Source organism: Panthera pardus, unplaced genomic scaffold, assembly GCF_024362965.1.
Source record: "Panthera pardus isolate Hobbes unplaced genomic scaffold, ASM2436296v1 HiC_scaffold_11, whole genome shotgun sequence".
Lineage (NCBI taxonomy): Eukaryota > Metazoa > Chordata > Mammalia > Carnivora > Felidae > Panthera > Panthera pardus.
The window spans coordinates 57,330,088-57,350,411 of record NW_026526666.1 but is presented as its reverse complement, the minus strand read 5'-3'; positions in this window follow the sequence as shown (position 1 = coordinate 57,350,411).

The following is a 20,324-nucleotide window of genomic DNA, read 5'->3' as shown; positions in this document are numbered from 1 at the left end:
CCAAAATTTGCTTTTCTAATAAATAGTTTCATAGTTCCATTGCCAATAAATGAGTGGTATAATTTTTGGCTAACAATGCTCAATTCAATCAAAATGTAGTGACCCTAAAATTGTTTAAACTCAATAGTCACAAATACAAACATGTCCCCAGAATTATATCAGTATTAGTGAATCTTCCCTAAAAAGAAAAAAAATACATACAGGGCACCTGGGTTGCTCAGTCGGTTAAGTGTCTGACTTTGGCTCAGGTCATGATCTCACTGTTTGTGAGTTTGAGCCCCACATGGGGCTCTGTGCTGTCAGTGTGGAGCCTGCTTTGGAAACTCTGTCCCCCTCTCTCTGCTCCTCCTGTGCACATGCATGCTTTCTCTCTCTCAAAAATAAACATCAAAAAATTTTAAATATATATATATATATATATATTTATATTTATATATGTTTGTTTTCGTGTTTGTACTGTGTGTGTGTGTATAAAGTCATTTTAATTCTATGACCAATTTTTTAATAATATTTTCTGTTTTTATTTTTTTTATTTCAGGTTTTTATTTCAATTCTAGTTAACATATACGGTAAAATTGGTTTCAGGTACAGAATTTAGTGATTAGTCACATATAATACCCAGTGGTCATCACAACAGGTGCCCTCCTTAATGCCCGTCACCCATTTAGCCCATCTCCCCACCCAACACCCTCCATCAGCCCTCAGTTTGTTCTCTATAGTCAAGAGTCTTCAACGATTTGCTTCCATCTCTCTCTTTTTTATCCCCCCCTCTGCTATGTTCACCTATTTTGTTTCTTAAATTCCACGTATGAGTGAAATTATATGGTATTTGTTTTTCTCTGACTCATTTTGCTTAGCATAATACACTCTAGCTCCATCCATGTCATTGCAAATGGCAAGATTTCATTCTTCTTGTTCCGTCTTTATTTTTATCTTACTAAAATTACTTTCATGAATATCCACTGGTTTTCACATACATTTTATAATAGAACTTTCATTTATTGATTTTTTTCATCCACATCGAATTGAATAATAGTTTCTGCCATAGTAAGTTTTCCCTGTGGGCCATTTTTTCCACAAAGTCTAATTTTCTTGACGCAATTTTACATTTATAATTTTTGTCAGTATTAGTTTATTCACTCATCACTATTCTGTCAATTTTCCCCATATGTCATTTTTAGACTTTGATGGTTTTGTTGGGTTATTTCTCCCAAAATTGTCATTTCCCCAGTTGATTTTTGCATTTTTTCAACTTACCCATTTTTTTCACCTGTAATACATTTAATCATGTAAAGTTTTAGTCTTTACCAACTTTCTGTTATTCTGGTCATTTCTATCAATAATATTTCATGTAAATTCAAGGTAAAATAATGTTTTTATCCATTTGTAAAGGCAAGTAGGAAAAGTATCTGCAAAATCAATATAGTGTAGTGAAAACTTTCTACTTCAAACATCCCTCAAAAGGTCAGCCACCACTTATAGTTGGAATATGGAAAAAGTGATTTGCATTTCATGCTTGTCTGAAAGATGGAAATGGAGGTTTTCACTTGCTCAGCTGCCTGGCAGCTGACATGTGGGCACCTAACCTGGCTTCTATCCACCCCTTGCCCCTTCCTAAGGCTTTGACTCCACAGCTGGAGAAACATAGCAGCAGGAATCAGAAAGCTGTTTTCTATGGCACAGCTGTGGTAGCAGGGACAGAATCCTAGAATGATTCTGAGGGCCTTAAATGCCCTGCTAAGGGGTATGAACTTTATCCTGCAGGGATTGGAAGTTATTGAGCACTCTGTTTGGGAAGCCATATGCTCAGATCTGAGATTTAGAAAGAGGGCTCTGGCAGCATCGTGGAGAATGGATTGAAGATGGCAAGCCTGAAGACAGACCTCTGCAGGGTTGACTCTGCACCACACTTCTGCACCTTCCCAATCCAAGACACTGGGAGCCCTCCCTGCTGCCCTGGTCCTTTATGAAGTGGCCTTTGCCAATCTTTCCATCTGCCCGATAACCTCACTCAACTCCACTGGGCCCCTCTCTGTTTTCCAAACAAAGTATTCCGCAACCCTATGCCTATATACACTGTTTTCCCCTGACCCAAGTAATTCCCCACTCCCAGTCTCTACTTGACAGGCTCATACGTATAATTATTTCAATATGAAACAAACATCAATGACTGTAATATTCACACTACGTATTTATTGAGAATATGTTTCATGCCATTCCCTTCTATTAATCTCACCAAATAACAAAACTGAGTCCTGAAAAGATTGACCAACTTGTTCAAGATTGCCCTAGTGAGTCCTAGTGAGTGGCTTTCCTGGATTTAAATTTAGTGGGAGTTGTGTATGTTCTAAATCCACACCATGCTGTTCCACCAGCAAATATGTGAATGTCCTATATGTTTTCATACATATTCTCTTATTTGATGGCCACATTATTTTAATGAAGAGAAAACTGAACCTCAGGGAATCTAAGTAATTTCCCCAGAGCCATTCTATTGAAGTAAAAGTCATTTTACCTCATTTTACCAAATGTCTGACTCATACTTGGTTACTGACACACGTTGGCTCCTTCCCTCCTACTTCTTCTTGCTGTATCTCCCATGCCCATATCCAGATCACACATTTTACCCAAAGGTGAATCTGGTCTGATCACACTCACCCAAAACCATCTAGTGTACATTCCTACTGAGAATCTAGCTTGCCTTTGGGGCTGGAGGAATCAGATATTTATTGTACCTTTTCATCCAGATCCTCTTCCACAGCCCCTGCAGCCTATGTGATATATTATATGATTCTGCTCTTTGACTACAGCTAATCAGACCCAGAAGTCATCAGTCAGATATCCTTTTTGGAACGTTGAAATAAGGAACCCTAAGGGGATGAGTTAGGTTACTATTGGGTACTGCAGCTCAGTGATAGAGTCAGGACTAGAGTAATGATGATGGTCCAAGGGCAAGCCAAAGATACAGGGTGCAAGAATGGACAGATGCCTGGAAATCCAGGTGGTAGGAAAAGAATGCAGCGGATGTGCTTATGGAGCAGTACAACCTCTGAGAGGGTGGGGGAGACCATGAGGCCATGACAGAGGAAGGAAGCAGTCATTAGAGCTGCCTGGTTCCTAACAACTCCTCCTTTTCCATCTAAATATGTCCCTAAAGAATACTGTCCTCTGGTAATCTAGGCAACACTCTGTTTCATACCACCCAAAAAGCCAAACTTAATAAACAGCTGCTCAATCTTGAGTTTTTCCTGGAAAAGACCTTTGGGTCTCCAAATCCAAGAGCAAGATAGGGAAAAAAGTTAAATTTTAAGATGCAAAGCCTTGAAGTCTTAAGCTAAGTCTGTGACCCCAGCTGCCAACCCACAGACCTCTCCTCCCCATTCTTCTCTAGCCAATCTGGAGGGTCCCCCCCACCAGCTCTCCAGAGTCCCTTTCAATTGCTTTAGAGCCCAGGTTGGCTGGGCTGTGAGAAATCTTCTTTCTTTATAGAGCTCCTAATTTATCTGATCTGACCTCTCTTCAAGCTCTGTGGATCAGGAATGGATTTTTGCTGTTGTTCATTCATTGCTGTTACAAATGCAACCCAGATCTGACCCCCTCTTATCCGTGGGCCTTTTATCCCTGCTTTCAGAGTAAGCCACCGGAAGGAAACATATCTTGATTTATTTTTCCTTCCTGATGATATTTCAAGTCCATTTTGTCCAGCAACCACACATACCACCATTACTAATGCGATTTAAAAGGTGAAGGTCTGGGTTCTGGCAGCTTCGCCAAACCTCTACATTTATTTTCAAACAGTATCTCCCAAAGACCCCAGCCGTCATTAAAAGCTTCACTTGACAAAGGTGAAAATGCGAATGCATTTGGACTCAACTCCTGTGATAAAGGGCTGCCAGGCACACTTTGAAAGAAGAGGCTCCATGTGGCTGTGACACTAGCAACTCACCCTGTTCTAAATATGTTTTTGCCTCAAAGGGAAGTTACTGGGAAATGAGGGAGAGAGTGATGTGGGATGATACCTTCTTTTCTCTTGCTGTTTGCCCCTCACTGCTCACTCCACGATGCACAAACACACATGTGTGCACACGCTGGCATCTGGAATACAACCTGAGCCAAGTGAGTCCATGGCACGATGTCTCTGGCACTCACTGGTCTCTTCTGCCTCACATTTCTGCCAGTTCTAGTTCTGAGGGGTTAGTATTTCTAAAGATGCTGAACTTCTCCCTTGGAAAGGCAATGGGGCAATTCCCTAGCGCATTTCTAGGGTGAATATCAGAACTTTTCCTCATCAATAAAATGAACAAATATTTGGACTTGTGGGTGAGTGAGTGAGGAAAGCCAGAGAGGACGAGAGAAGATGAGTGCATTAATAACAAAGTTTGTGGGGTTTTATTTTCTACAACATATATTTTCATAAAAACAGATAAGTATTCAAATTATTCAACCCTCTATCCCCATAACAATATTCAATTTTGTCCAGCACCTCAAATATCCCAACTTAGGTAGGTTAGCATCCCCTTGACTCAACACTGGAGCTTTATGTCTTATTTCCCTAGAACACAGATCCTGAGTCAAAAGCTTTCATGGTAGAACTTATTGGAGAGCATATCCCAGGGACACAGGATGCAGAGAAAGGGGAGTGAGACCAGGAAGAAAAGAAAGAAAACACAAGAGACAGCATTACCATACTGGTCACAACTCACTCTCAGGGGATATCTTCTGAGAGATCCTATGAAACCATCACTTCTCCATAGAGGTGGAATATGGACCAAAAGGGAGAATTAACTGATAAAGTTAACACAGTGTTAGCATCAACTTCCTCCCACATCCAGCCGTATTACCCTGCCCCTTGGCAACAGCCTCAGGGAAGTCAGATCCCTGGATCCCCGAAGCCATCTCCTAACAGTAGCTGAGGCGTGAGTCCCTACAGGTGGTGAGCCTGTGGCTCTCCTCGTCTGTATGTGTGCAGCCTCCAGCCCAACCACAGTGAGCTAGCATGCATGCTTTACACCAAATGTCAGGGCTTCACAGTGTTTCCTGACTCAGTAGCAGCAGGAAAGCCCTGGAATAGGAGCCATCATGTAGATATGAGGGACTGGAAACAGGTGGAGTACCGTGACAAGTTAGCCCTGCCATAAAGTGGTCACAGATCTTAAGATGAAAATCTCCCCTCTTCAGCCTGTAAGAATACAACTGTCAGGTGATCAACAACATCAAGCAGAAAACCATGGCCAAGAAGATATGGAACAGTGCACAAAATGAGTCTGGTGACACACCCGATAAACAACAGGTAACTTTTAAAACTTAAGCAAGAAATCAGTTAGTTAGAATAGTATAGGCTGTTATAGTAAGGGAAAAGAAAACAAATCTCATGACCCACTACCAAGCATTTCTACAGTCTTTCTGGCACAGTTAGCTTCTACATTCCTACATTCACCTCTCAGTCTCCTGATGTCCATGGTTCCAGAGGCAGCCCATTGTCATGGGAAAACATGGCACCTATTTCAGTTAGGAATTATATTCCTTCGATAAAAGATCAGATGTTGAAGTCCAGGACAGGTAAGGCAGTTGTGTGTTTTTATCAATATCTCAGACTCCCTCTGTTATTTTTCCCTGCCATTGTGAGTGACTATTGCAAATGCTTTAGGATGAGAATATAAGCTGCCTGTCAGCGCTTGGTGATCTATGCTTCAGTTTAATCTACTCTTGAAATTTCAGCAAAGACTGACTTTTGCCATTGTCCCTAAAAATGCACAGTCTCCCCATGAAAGTAAGACAGAAAGCAGTAGTCGACCCTTTAATACAAGCTGGCTTCAGAAGGTCATTAATGCCTGGTCAAATGTTGTGTTTTTCAGTGGCGTGGCAAAGAAGGGAAGATCGCTTTGGAATAGAGAGCCCATATCATAATTCAGGCTCATATAACAAAATACCAAACAACAATGTGGCTTACAAACAACAGAAACTTACTTCTCACAGCTCTGGGAAGTTTAAGATAAAGGCGCTGGCAGATTCAGTGTCTGGTGAGGACCTGCTTCTTAGTTCACAGACCACTGTCTTCTAGCTGCGATCTCATGTGGAGGAAGAGACAAGAAAGGTCTCTGCAGTCTGCTTTACAAGGACACTAATCCCATTTGTGAGAGGTCCACCCTAATGATCTTATCACATCCCAAAGGCCCCACCTCCTAATGCCATCACATTTGGGACTAGGTTTCAATATATGAATTTGAGGGGAACACAAACATTCAGCATGTGCCAAATGGGAAAGTTAAGTGTCTTAGGAAGGGAGGATTTATTTACATGGGTACAAAGGGGAAACAGGCCTCTGTTAGCATTAGTCCGAGGTATTTATTACAAGAATGACACAAATGTTGGATTGCTGGAATATCACCTCATTCTTACTTATGGAATCATTGGTCTCCTTGAAGACTGGCCTAATATCATAGGGCTCAGCATTTCTGACACAATCTGTATCCTAGATATCTGCTTTTCTGTGTACATATATTAATCACACACACACACACACACACACACACACACACACACACACACACACGAGTACTGTGTTAATTGAGGGGATTCTAGCCACTGTGACAAACTCTGAGATGCATGAGGGCTCAAATATAATAAGAGAATCTCATTCAAGGATAGTCCACAACAGGTAATCCTCATTGGTGAAACTGTTATTCTAAGTGATGACTCAGAGGTCAGGTTCCTTCCACCCTGTGGCTCTGCCATCTTCCATATGTGCCTTCCAAAATCACAGTTAGTGTCTTCCACAAGCCGGTGGTAGGAAGAAAGAGCTTGGATGACCTCACACGCGAGATTTTCAAAAGGAAAGGCAGGGAGTGGCACATATTACTTCTGCTCACATTCCGTTGGCTAGAACCCCATCAAATAGCCATATTTAGTAACAAAGGGAGTAGGAAATGTAGCCTGGCCCATGAAGAAGGGGAAACAGGGTTGGTGAAAACTACTCCATCTCTGCCCTTATGGCTCACTCTGCTCTAGGCATCGGGCTATGCCCTAGAGCACTCAGACATGGGCTCCCCTCAGGCAGCTGTGAATGTAGAGGAGAATAAAATGTTTCACAAGTGATCACAAATACATGGACACACATATTTAAGTAATACAATTACAAATGTGATATGAATGTAGAGTACAAAAGGCAACTTCTGTAAGCATTAGGGCATAGCTTACAGGAGGCTAAGATGTATAGGAATAAGTAGGAATCAACCAAGTTAGAAGAGACTGTGTGAGTGTGTGTGTGTGTGTGTGTGTACACATTCATGACGTTGAGGGAAAACATTCCAGGGTGCAGAAATAACATACATAAGGGCCTTTGTCATGATACACCATATTCCACTTACTCAACTTAGGTGTCCGCTGTATACCAGGCATCGGCCAGTCTCATGCAAACTCCTGCAATCCACTGCCTCTGCCTTGAAGAACTCATTTTGATTCATCAGGAACGAGACCTCATAAATAATAAATCTCACATATTTAGTATGACTTCAAGTGTGGAAGAAGACCTTTATGCCACTGAGGCATTTCCATCTTTCCTTTTATTAAGCAAACTAAGGAGCCCTCTGCCAGGATATCAGTATCCCCTTACACTTATCAGTATAAGTATCCCCTTAACTCAAAGACCCAACTTTATCCTACTGGAGAACAGGCTGAAAATTTAAATACCTGCCATACTTACAGCCCCTTTTTAAGGAAGTCACTGCAAATGGATTGTTGTGTGTAGCCTTTCTGTGACAGCCACAATGCCATCCTGCTACCCAAGACTGCTCAGACCAGGGCTCAGAGCATGAGCTCTCAGCCTCTAAACCAAGGGGACATAGAACAGCCTGACTTCTTCTGTTTAGAGTAATATGGTAATTTTAATGGTAATGTAGTAGTCATATTGTATAGTAAGAGTTTGATATCAAACTTATCCAGTCAGATTCCCTCTCTTAGTTGTATTATAAAATCTAGATTCTTATTTCTTTTGGAATAAAATTCAGAAACTATTTCCTGTTTACAGAAGGAAAAAAAAAAGAAGTTTGTACCCAGAAAAGCCTCCTATGCTGCCCTGGATGAGTAATAACAAAAAAAGAAGAGGGAGAGAGAGAGAGTACACACACTGACTTGCCCTGCACATAAGTTAACAGGAATTTTGGAGTTGTGGTCTAATGAAACATATCTGTAAGTCTGTAAGTGGGACCTACTATAAACACTGCAAGTGAGGCATTCCCTGTAGAAAAGAAGGCTGGCAGTTTTTGAGATGTCAAGTAGTCTAGCTTGCATGTTAGGTCATTTCCCATTCTGTGCTATAATCCTGTAGTCATCCCTAAATTTTTTAGCAAAAGTCTGTTACATATAGCTGCCTTCTGTCAGCGATGCTCTGTAGAGTGAAGAAGAAATTGTCAATAAATGAGACTGTGCATGGAGAGGCAGGAGGGCAACCATGAGAGGCAATGTGTGAGCTGGTTGATTGAGAAGCCAAATTCACAGCCAGGGACCATAAGAGATCATAAGGAGCTATGTCATGAATCCACCTAAATCTTTAGGAGGGCACGGGCTGCCCAGTGTAGACAGGTGAAGGGCTCCCAGACACTTTAACTGGTCATTAAATTAAAAAGTAGTCTGCAGAGGCCAAAGCACATGGGGCCACTGAGGACAACTTTACAGGCTTCCTTGCAGGTCCTGCCAACATCAAATAGGTATATTTTCAGACAGTTGTGAAAAGAGATATTGATGCTTGGTTTAGTAATAACACTGAAGTTATTCAAGCAACCAACTAAGAAGACAGAGATATGTTGCTTCTACTCTTCTTACCTTCTTGTTTCCAAATGTGTACATTGTCGGTTGATGGTAGCTTTTTTTTTTCCTGTGAGAAATGAAAAATTGCATCTTGAAAAGCAGCCATAAAGCTTTTCTGTAATTACCAAGACAACTATCAATTTCATAGACAATCTAACTGATGACATATGGTCCAACACTATGTGGTGGTTTCTTTGTTGTTGTTGTTTCTTGTGGGTTTTTTTTCCTTTTTGCTCTCTGAAACCAGCACGGTTTGGAGTGATATTTTCATTTATTATTATGAAAGGGACAGCAACTGGTTCTTAATGGTTACAGGATGGTGGCTTGCAACCTTGTCCCAGCTGCTGTCACTGCCGTGCGGAGAGCGGACTCGCAGCATCTTGTCTCAGGCACACATCAGTGCTCCCGCCTGCTGCCTCCCTCCCGGTGGACAGGCCGCCACCTGCTGCTGGCACAGCGCCGGTCCTTCGGGGAACAAATGTTCTCTTGCTGTTGGGTGACAGGACAGGACAGACGCCGGCTTTCAAGGGAACCAGGAAAAGGCGCCCTTGGGGCCGTCTGCCTCTACTCCTCCACCCATCTGCCTTCTCTGCCCAGCAGAGATCTCACCAATCAGGGACCCAGTAGAATGGCCTTTCTGGTCTGTGGTCTATAAAGGGGACCGACCAGTCTCCCTTAAGGCTATAGTGGTCATATACTTATTCATTTATGCCACAGCATTTATGGTGCCTCTGTTCCATGCCAGCCAATTTGCTAAATGCTATGAATATAGACTTGAACACCTCAATCCCTGACCTTGAGAAGATCACAGAGTAGGAGGGTGGACAAGACACAGCAACCAATAAATTATGACCCAACACAAGAATGCAACAACAGAGTGAAAAACAAATGAGCAGAGAAGCATTAGAGAAAGTATCACATAGGCATAATACATGGACTTGGACACTGCTAGCTGCAGAGAAATACCAGCTTCCCCTCTTGCTGCTTATTTGCCTTTGGACAAGTCCCTTATGGTCTTTAAGTCCCAGTGACTCAATAGTAAAGGGCCATGTGAGACAATGCAGTGAAGTACTTTAACACGGCACATAGTAAACACTCAATAAATTTTACCCATTGTTACCCAGTGCAGTTTGTATGCAAATGCCTCTTCCAGAGATGTAGGGTCCCAGCCACTGTACCTGTACAGGAGTTCTAAAAGCTGAGAAAGGATACAGGGAAGGGGTCAGCAAGTGGACTTCAAAGCTCAGAGCCAACGAGGACCCCAAAAGGCCATGACCAAGGACAAAGCTACAGTACAAGGCCAGGCAAAACTTCTACCTGGACTATCAGGCAGGAGGAACCAGTCAGAGTGGAAGAAGCTAAATCCAGGACAGAAGAAAAATTGGAGGTTATTGGGCAAACCCATTCAGAAAAGAGAATGTGATGCAGAGGTGAAAATCTGGAGTACCAGAGTCTTGGAAAGGCTAGAAAAATCTTCTCAGAGGAGGTGGCATTTGATCTGTCTTAAAGGATGAGCAGGAGCTTACCAGGGAGAGAAACTAGGGAAGGGTATTCCTTGACAGGGCAACAGCAGGGACAAATGCATAGTGACGCCCAAGGAGAAGAGCAAAAAGGTCAAAGCAACTAGAACATGGAGTATGTGGAATGCAGTGGGAAGAGATGAGCCTGGAAACAAGGCAGGAGGAGAGACGTGGAGATGTTGAGTGACAGACTGGGAACCTGGTCTTATCCTGTAAGATATGCGCCAATGGGCACATATCAAAGTCACCCTTTGACTCTTACAAAGTGCCAATGCTCAGGCCACACTGCTAGCCATTTCAAGTTTAATTAGTCTTGGGTAAGGCCAGGCAATGGGTATTTTTTAAATTTCTCCAGGTGCTTCTCATGTTCAGTCAGGGCTGCGAACCAATGCAGTAGGCAATCGGAAGCAGTGGAGATCCTCCTTGTGTGCCCAGAATGCTGTGAAGCTAAGAATAGAGATTCATTTAATTTCAACAAACATTACGAACGCTGACTTGGTGCCAGGCCCTGTGCTAGGCATTGTATATATGGAGATGAGTAAGTCAGGGTCCACTGCTCTCTGTTTAGCTCTGCAGAGTTTATGAATCATGTTCACCTTCACTGTCTTATCCTGCCTGGGAATCAAGAGGGAATGCGGTTGCAGTCCTTCAGGGGAAGCAGTGCACATAATCAACTCGGTCATCATGGGGCCTACCCTGAGGTCTGGCGCTGGGCCGAGGTGGAGAAAATGAATTGAGCAATCTTTTATAGAAGAAAATCAATAGCATCTGAACAGCCAGCCACACCAGCAGCTGAGGCTGGCAGGAGGAGGGGAGAGGCACCAGGGATGAGAGAGGGGCTTGTGGGAGACAGCAAGGACACTGCATCAAAAAGAAGAGACATAGAGGTGTCAAGGAGGTAGGGTGAAAGGAGGGCTAAGGTGAGCAGGTTAAGAGGGGGCGAGGTGGTGATTCCTGAGAGAATTTGGACAAAACCACTGTATTCCTCTTGCCTTAAGCTGCCTCTGCTGCCCAGAGCCCTGAGTAGAGAGGTATATAAGTGAGGAGTTATGAGTGAGAACTAATACTCAGCAAGCTCCTGTCGGTGGCCAGGCGTTTTGCATACATTAATAGAATGGAATCCTCACTAATCATGAATTTTACAAACGAGAAGGCAGAAATCCTACAGGTCACTAGGTTACCATGCTCATGTGTGATGATGTCATTCACCCCCAATAGGCTTAAAACAGAAATATATGGGAGAGTCACTTTGCAAAAGGAGAGGCACTTCAGAAATCATCATTTTTCCATGTTCAGCTCCCATGTAACACTTGTACATGGCTCAGAGTAGGAAGGGACGTCACAGATCATCTGGTGGAGATGGGACTAAGCCCAGGACCAGAGCCCTCATTGGCCCACAGCTTCCAGATAAGACCTTCAATATACTTGGAAATACAATCAAGTGTTTTGGTTTACGTGAGGCAGATGAAAGACAAAGGGAAAGTCTACCATGCAAACACACAGAAAATTTTCTTAGAATATTCAGGAACAATATCCTCCTATAGGAGTTCCACTGGGGGTGGAAAGGACTCCAGGGAGGAGAATGAGCTCACTACAACCCACTGAAGTGAGAAAGCCCTTCTGGAGGGCAGCAGAGTCCTGTTCTGGCTCACCCTAAGCTGTCAAACTGCATGATCAGGTCGTCTGTGATTGCTTTAGATGTATCCCCAACTCAGACTAGCTCAGGCAAAGAGAAAATATATTGGAAGGATACTGGGTTATCTCACATAGGTGGAAGTGTTGAACCAAACTGCAGGAATGTATGGTTGTAATTGGGCCTTGGAGCAATTAGAATAAGAATATGAACCATAAGGACTTGTCTCATCTTGTTTTTGCACCTCCCTGGTTTTGCACTGCTGGCTTCCTTGTCGATCCCTGCTGACTGCCTTCTGCAAAGTGAAAAATGTGGCTACCCACCACTCCTGAGCCTCATATCGCACAGATTCTTGCAGCAGAGAAGTGAGCCCACAGCTTGAAAAATCCCAGACTCTTCTATGAAGCATTCTATTTGGTTCAGCTTGGGGTGGTACCTACTCTTGTACCAATCAGCTGTGTCTAAAAAAGCAAGGTTATGTTCAACAATATGGCAACCCCAGCTGTATCCATATGAAAGGGGGTGGGGGTAGGCTGCTCCCAGAAGAATAGAGAGGAATAAGGATCTCATACTCCATCTCACCAACAGAAAGAAGACACTTCAACAACGGCTGAGGGAGGTTCTCAACATATGATTCTCAACACATACAAAAGCATTTTGCACTACAGAGAGATGAATAAGACGCAGCCCTGGTCCTCAAGGTGCTCACAATACTAATGTGGCAGATTATGATGTCCATTTCCATACTTACCAGGCACAGAGTAAATTTCCTAGCCCACTTGCAGTCAGGCACGGTCATGCGATTGTCTAAGACCAATGGTAGATGGTGTGGGTTATTTCCAGACCTGCTGCAGAAAATTGTTCCTCATGTAACCCTCCATGTGCTTCCTCCTTTCCAACTGAATGGAATAGAGATGACCCACAGGTAACACGGGGGCTGTGCACTTAAGACTGTAGAACCACAGATGGAAGGCACCTGGCTCCCTGAATCATTGCCTAGGAAAGACCCACTAACCACAAGCATACACACTGGGCTCTCCGATTAGCAAGAAAAAAAAAAAAAAAACGTTTGTAGTATTAACCATTAAGATTTAGAGGTTTACTTATTATAGCTGTTAAGACTGTCTTCATGAATATAGTTAATAAACATTGCCCTAACTGGAATTGACTACTCTGAGTCCCAGCTCTGTGGCAAACTTGCTGGGATGACTTGGAGAAAATCATGTTACCTCTCTGAGTCTCCCCATCAATCACATCTACATTGCAGGATTTTTCATTAATGAATAGAGATAACACTTGTGAACAACATGAATGCTAAATTATTCTACAATTTCAGAATGGAATATTACAGACTTGTCTCTCTATTGCCATTTCTCAAGTAGGCTGAGATTTAATTTATTTTTATTTTTTTTATATTTATTCATTTTTGAGAGATAGAGAGTGAGCAGGGGAGGGGCAGAGAGAGAGGGAGACACAGAATCCGAAGCAGGCTCCAGGCTCCGAGCTGTCAGCACAGAGCCCAACGCAGGGCTCATACCCATGAACCGCGAGGTCATTACCTGAGCAGAAGTCAACTGACTGAGCCACCCAGGCACCCCACTGTTTGTGTTTGAGTTTTGGGAGGAGTGTCTCCAGTGCTACTTTAACTAGAGCAGCACTGACTCTCCCCATCCTACACATTGAGCTTCTGGATAAGAAAAAAGAGTTTCCTAGTTAAAAAACAAAAATAGTTGAAAGCCACTAAACCACAAAACTGAACTTTGGGGTCATAATATGATGGCAAACAAGGGAGACAAGAGATTCATTTTTTTTAATGCCAAGTCTGCTACTAACTCTTGTGACTTTAGACAAGTCTTTTTCCCTTTGAGGCCTCAGTTCGCTTGTCTATAAAATGGAAAATTTAAACAGCATAAGAGCTAGCCCCCTTCCTATTTCACTTTGGAATGTCCGTGGGGCGACACAGCTCAGGGTGTGCATGCAGCGTTGGAAGTGGAAGCAAGAGAGATAGGAGGGGCCAAGTGTGAGAGAAGGAATAAAAGCCCAGAGAGAGATTTTAACCTTATTAAAAAATACTCATTGAGTTACAATGATGTGCCAATCTCTGTGCAAAGCAGTGAGGCTATCACACTGAACCAAATATAGTGCTTATGGTGCCTGGCTTAACCATGATGGGTATCACTACAGAGGAAGCAAGAAGGCTGTCAGAGAGAAAGGAATAGTACCAGGAAAAAAAATAAAAAACAAAAGATCTTTGTTTGGGGGTTCTCCCTCTCAAATTCAATCGTCATGTTCTTCACAGGGTCCTAACTCCCTCTCTCACCCCTTCAGTCATTGTTTTGAATCCAGAGTAGAGGTCAGAAAAAGCTAGTCATTCATTCATTCATTCATTCATTCATTCGTCATTTACATAGTGCACACATGGAGAACCTCCTATGTCCAAAATTTTATACCAGGCACTGAGGACCTAGAAATGAGCTAAATGTGATACTAGCCCTCAGGATGCTCATGGTCTAGTGGGGAGTTGTGCAAAGCATAGCAATGCAATGAATGTACTAAAGGTCAGACATGCAGGTGAGAGTAAAGAATCACAGGTAGTCCTTCTCCAGTCTTCAGGTGACTCCAGATTCCTCCTTCCCCGACTCCACCACCTCTCTGCACCTCACCTATGCCTTTTGGATGCACCCCCTTATGCTGAATCAACAAGATCAGGCACAGACATCCGCAGTGAGAAAATAATGAGGGCACCAGAAGGTCACTGCAAATAGAAGGCAGTTATGTTGCTTCGTGATTTAAAGTACTAAATGGTACATTTATTTCCATTAACTGCAATGGGATGGTGTTCTCATGGATGATAACAGTGGGATTTTCATGACATCATTTTGGCTTATCTGGTTACAGAACCTACTATTTGAATAGGTTTCCTGAATGTGAATATTCCTGATACATTGAAAAATAAAGGATATTCTGTACCTTCCTAGCATTCCTCCACCTGATCTTCTTTAGTTATAGATGAAGTCTTTATTTTTCAATAATTCGAGAAATATTTACTGAGCCCTAGTGCATGGCAGACACTGTGTGTTTACAGACAGAGAAATGAAAAAGAAATGATCCCTGATCTCAAATTTCTAACAGCCTCACAGGGAAAATAATCAAGATGATTAAATTCAATACGGTTAGTGCCACATGAGAAGCCAGGCCAGTATATGTAAGGGAGCATAAGAGAGGGACACACCACCAGCTGGAAGGTTCTATAAAGACTTCCTGCATGAGAAAACCAACCTGAGTCAGGGGTGAAGAATCATGGCTGGTCAGGTAGGTGAGGGTTGGAAGGATGTCCAGGCAGAGGAGAGTTTATCTCCTGAGGATACTTCCCAAAGCCAATGTGCTCATACTGCTCAGAAATTTGGCATGCTACAGGCACTTTGGAGACAGAGACATTTTATTCTCCTTTTTGTTCTGTCTCTTTACCTACTTTGAGGCATGATTGTGACGAAAACACAGTAGATGATGTGTTTCATACAGTCTCTTGACACCAACAAATTCTCATAAACTTGGAGTGATAGAAGGATGCGTGTAGGGATTTGAGCGTGTAGAGTGAGGAGCCCCTGAGCATGTCTTTGTAGGACTGAAGCCTTATTTTAATATTTATTTATTTTTGAGACAGGGGTGGGTAAGGAGCAGAGAGAGAGAGAGACAGAGAATCCAAAGCAAGCTCCACACTGTCAGAGCAAAACCCAACCTAGGGCTTGAACCCACTAACTGCGAGATCATGACCCGAGCCGAAATCGGAAGCTCAACTGACTGAGCCACCCGGGTGCCCTGGAAGGCTTATTTTATCCAGTATAATTAACTATCTATCTCCGATTTGTTCCCTCAGATCCACACCTGACCCCTCATCATTAGCTGTGTGCCCTGGGAGACTGACCTGTTCAGACTCCATCACAGGGCTTCCTACCTGACCACCAGTTGAGTCAAGCAATGGAGGGCATCTCGAAGATCTGAGAGAAAGAAGAGTCATCTCAATCTATCTCCTCTGCAGTCATTGCAGGCTGCTGTATCCTTGGCAGAAGGTCACAACTCCTGCCAAGTAGCCCTCTCCATACCATTTTCTATACCATTAGATTCTGTTAACTGCTCTCTCCTTTTATCCCTCACACACAAGGGTAAAAATAGCCAGCTGCTAATAGTCCCAGACACTGTATTTTTCTTGTGGCTTCCATACAACCTATCCATAGCTCTGTAAACGAATCTTTTATTCAATTCTACCCCAATTGCCTAGTTTGAGTATGTCATCTATTTTTTTCTGGGACTAAGTCCTGCATGTGGATTCCAAATAAATATGTGGACATGGGAATTCATTAAAGATGGGGGGGAAATGAGTATATTTTTTTAGGGACACCTTGAGACACTGAAACAGCTGAGGGCTAAGTAGAGAGGCTCTCCTTTCTCTCTCTCTCTTCCCACTAAGCTAAGCAAATTAGAAAGTGTTCAAATCTTATTCATTTTTTAATCTATACCCCAAAATCTAGCTTTGAGGCTGGGATACAGAATCTGTGCTCAATATATGTGTATTGAAGGGTTCTACAGCATTACCAGTGGGTGGAAAAGATGAAGGAAAAAAAGAAAAAATAAATGATATATCTATATTTGCTGCTTCTCCATTCTCTCTCTCTCTCTCTTTCTCTCTCTCTCTCTCTCTCTCTCTCTCTCTCTCTCTCACACACACACACACACACACACACACACACCATAATGATGACCTTTTTTAACATTTCAAGAAATCTTCATTTGGTCATTCCAATCTTGATTATACTAACACATCTATAGAGGTTCACAGAAACAACTCTCCTCTTCACTTTGTGGATTAAGACCTCAAGCTGCAAATACTGGAGATGAGATGGAAACTCTTTCATTGAATCGAGGAACTCAGAGCCAGATGGAAGCTTGGAGGTCATGTGATTCAGCCCTGTTTGCTGCCATATTTGAACACTCCATGGGACAGGGAGATCTCCACCTCCTCAGGGATGCACACCCATCTATGGTTGTTTATCCCTGGTAAGAAAGGTTTTCCTTGATTCTAAGTCTTCCTCTGCAACTCCATCTCTCTTTGAGAAGCAAACATTTTTCTGATAGATATTTCAGGCAGTTTTGAAGCCCCAAGATATCTACTTCCTATAAACTCCCTGATTTTAAATATCATAGGACGTGGCCTATAAGGCATGATTTGGAAAGGACCAAGAGGATCATGTGTCTATGAGGACCTTCTCTGTGCCCTAATTCCATCTCCCACCACCTAAAACATCTCCAGTTGGGATCACAACTATGAGTGGGAACTTGTACTCAAGGGACATCCTTTGAAATGGAAATAGCTCACTGTAAATGTCTTTAAGGGAAGGGCTGTCTTCTACATGTTTTGTATTGTGACCAGACATTAGGAGTACAGAGCTGGAAGACTAGAGCACTGTCAGTTGAGGATGAGGAGGTATCCAAGGCATCATGAAAATCAAGGAATCCTGGCATGGGGAATAGCATTTGTAAAAGCACAGAAGAATGGAGAGTTCAGCCTTTTCAGGGCCACATTATTTGGTGAGATTATAGAGTACCTATGGAGAGAGGCAAGCTATGGGCTGGGGAGAGAGTAGGGCCCAGCTTGGCTACCTTCTAGCTACGACCTTGGGAGAGTCACTTCCCCTCTCTGTGAAATGAGGAAGTGGGAGGGCTACATCATTTCTAAAGGCTTTCCTTTTCTATAAATCAATGATTCTAAAAATGCCTCACATTTCTGTAATCTTCACAGTTCATAAAGTACATTACCTCATTTCATTCTGCAGCACGGAAGGCAAAACTTGGCAGAATTCAGAATTGACCTTACTCTTTTCTGATGACTTTTCAACAGGAATGCAAAACTCAAGGCATCCCCAAGTTCTCATCTCTGAACCATTCTTTCAAGTAACCTATTACCCCCCTGCTCAACACACACACACACACACACACACACACACACACACACACACACGCAGTTTCTCAAGGACAAAATAATTCTCCTTAAAAGAGTTCCCATATTTAAATTTCAAAAAGTGGCCTGATGCACCAACCCCGACCCTAGTTAAAATGCTGAAGAATAAAGGTCACTTCCAGTGCCTGGAAAGTAGGCTTTCCATAGAAGCCCTAAGTGATTTAGAGATTAAGCTAACATTCATGACCACAGGGTCTGAATCCAGGGTATCAAGAAAGGTATTTCTAATGGGAATATATTAGGAGAATGGGGTCAGGGAGCACTTAGCTTCCTCACTTGAGAATTTAAAATTGTGTAATTGATCCAAAAGGGCCTTAATAACTGAGGTTATGTTGTAATGAGAAATGCTAGAAAGATATTTTTAGTCTAGATTCTAATGCTGACCAGCTGGGTAACATGGAACAAGATAATTAACCTCTCTGAGATCTGTTTTCTCATTTACAAAATTAAGGGTTAAGTGATCAGTAAGATGCCACTCATGGGGCACCTGGGTGGCTCAGTCAGTTAAGCATCCGACTTCGGCTCAGGTTATGATCTCATGGCTCATGAGTTTGAGCCCTGCGTTGGGCTCTGTGCTGACAGCTCAGAGCCTAGAGCCTAGAGCCTGCTTTGGAGTCTGTGTCTCCCCCCCCCCCCCTCTCTCTCTCTGCTTCTCCCCTGCTCACTCTCTGTCTCTCAAAAATAAATAAACATTAAATTTTTTTTAAAAAGATGCCACTCAGTTTATTTTTTATTTACTCAATGCATGTTGATTAAATATCTACCCTATGTCAGACATTGGGGAAGTTACTAGAATAAAACAAAAAAAGTTAATTAAAACTAAGTTTGAGTGAGACAGAGAAACATTCCATGCCCTCAGGAGCTCACATTTTGGTGGGGGGGAGGTAGATGTGCAAACAAATAAATGCATAAAGGTCATTGTGCCATGATAACCACCTATACAGAGGAAACACAAGGGAAGGAATTCTTCCTGGTGGAAGAATCAAGGAGTCTTCAGAGACAGAGAGGGATGCTTAAGCTGGATCTAAAGGTAAATAAGGCAGAGAGGAGATTTCTACCAACAGGAATCAGAGTAAATGGAGACAAGCTTAGGGAAACGGAATTTGTTTGTCATATTTAGTGACAAGGAGGGAGTGGCTGCTGGAGATGAGGGCAGGATCCAGACTATGAAGAACCAAGTTAGCCTGGGTAAGACACTGAAAAATCACTCAAAGTTGTATATAAGGGAGAAACACAATCTGCTCTGCATTCAGTAATGTCATTCTGGTTGTCATGGGGAGTATAGACTGAAGGGACACAAGACGAGGGGCAGAAGCTCATTGAGAAAATGAAAATCACTGCACTATTCCAAAGGAGGTAGAGTCTGAATGAAGGGAGACTTCATGGAGATGGAGAGGCTGAATTTAATAGCCTTTCAGGGAATGTTATGTGTGATGTATTTATTTAATAAATGCTTACATAGCATTTACTATGTGCCAAGCACTGTTCTAAGCACTTGGAAATATTAACTCAGTCATCACACCAAACCTATGAAATTAGAACTACTATCATTTTTGTATTATAAATGAGACAAATATGACACAGAAAGGTTAAGTCACTTACCCAAGGTCCCACAGCTAATGAATGGGTCATTGTCCCTTTGAGTCTATGTTCTTAACTACTAATATCACCAATACTATGCTACAAAGAGTGACTCCCAGGAGTGACTGACTGTGACTTTGTTGGCTACTGGACGGATGGTCATGCCATTTACTTCCTGATACAGGGGAAAGGAGATGTTGGGAGAAAGAATTACATTTCTTTGGGAGCATATTCATTAAGGCAATTGAGATGTCATGGTGGAAAAGCCCATTAAAGAGCTGAGCAAGTGGATGTGGGGCAGAGAAGACAGCCCTAGGCTGAAGACATAGATTTGGAAATCACCTGTATATAGATGGCAATGGTCACCAAGTGGGTGATTTGGACAGTCCACCACTATCATTGGGGTGGCCCATGTGAAATGGCAGGGTGGTTCAAGTTGCAATCTGGTTCTAATTGCATGTCAAGAACTGTTTTTTATTTCCTATGGAATACTTGTTATTCTACTAGTTGTAAACTATCTGTTGTCTAAGGACATGGCTATTTTACCTAATGTTCATGTTTATTCCAAAACATACAAAAAAATAAGCAATTGAACTGCTGACAGGAAATGGGACTTTGATAGAACACCTATAATAAGAAATTGAGGCAGAGGAAACCTCTAGCAAGACTTGATTTCATAAAATCCTCCTTAGTAACCCTGGTATTTAATATTTAAAACCTACATGTAATAATTGGTACAAAACATCAGAACTGTAATTTGGTCATGCCA